Below are 1,136 nucleotides of genomic sequence, written 5' to 3'. Positions count from 1 at the left end.
GCGGCGAGGGGTGCCGCAGAAGCCTGCGTAGGACGACCCTACGAGGAATCCGGCCCTGGTAGCGACCCAACGGTCCGGGACGGTGATTCCTGCTGGATGGCCACCGCGCGGCGCTCGAACGCGCGGGCGTAGTACATGGCCGACTGGAGATCCTGGGGTCCGCGAAGCTCCACGTCGACGCGAATGTGATCCGGAAGGCCGCCGACGAAGAGCTCAGCCCGCTGCAGGGCCGTCACACCTGGCGCGTGACACGCCAGGACCTGGAAGCGGTCGGCGAAATCCTGCACCGTGGAGGTGAAAGGTAGGCGGCCCAACTCGGCCAATCGGCTCCCGCGTAATTGCGGTCCAAAGCGAAGAAGGCACAGCTCGCGGAAGCGCTCCCACGGGGGCATGCCGCCCTCGTCCTGCTCGAGGGCGTAGTACCATGTCTGGGCAGCCCCGCGGAGATGGTAGGAAGCCAGCCAAGTGCGCTCTGATGCGGGTGTGCGCTGCCTGCGGAAGAACTGGTCACACTGGTTGAGCCAGTTAAGTGGGTCATCTGAGCCGTCATAAGTGGCGAAGTCGAGCTTGGCGAACCGGGGCGGTTGCTGGTTTGGCGCGCCATGGCCCACTGCCTCGGCGGGGCGGAGAGCTGATGACGGTGCTTGGTCCATGGTGGGAAGGCCGGCGTAGGCCCCCGTGGCCCCCGACGCCCCGGTCTGCAACTGGGAACCCGGCGGCTCCCGGGCCTCCGTGTAAACCGGCGGAGGCGATGTCCCGTGGAGCCAGCCCGGAAGCGGAGATGGTGACGATGGGAACCGGACCTCCTGGATCGGAAGACCGCCTGGCGCGGACCAGCCCAAGCTAGGGCTGGGCGGTGGTGGCAGCGGAACCTGCACTGTGGCCGCCGGGAGGGACGGCGAGGCGGTGGGTGGCGCGGCCCAGGCCGGCCACTGCGGGCCCTGGGAGGCTGCTGGTGGCGCGGGTGGCGCCGCGAGCGCTGGTGTCGGCCATTGGGGCCAGGGCGGCGTGGAAGCGGCCGGCGATGGTAGCGCCGGGTAGCCCCCAGCGATGGCCGCGGGGACGGAGTAGGCCGGCCACTGCAGGCCCTGGGCGGCTGTTGGCGGTGTGGGTGGCGCCGCGAGCGCTGGCGTCGG

Source organism: Triticum dicoccoides, chromosome 2B (assembly GCF_002162155.2).
Source record: "Triticum dicoccoides isolate Atlit2015 ecotype Zavitan chromosome 2B, WEW_v2.0, whole genome shotgun sequence".
Lineage (NCBI taxonomy): Eukaryota > Viridiplantae > Streptophyta > Magnoliopsida > Poales > Poaceae > Triticum > Triticum dicoccoides.
Note: the sequence above shows the minus strand (reverse complement) of the source record.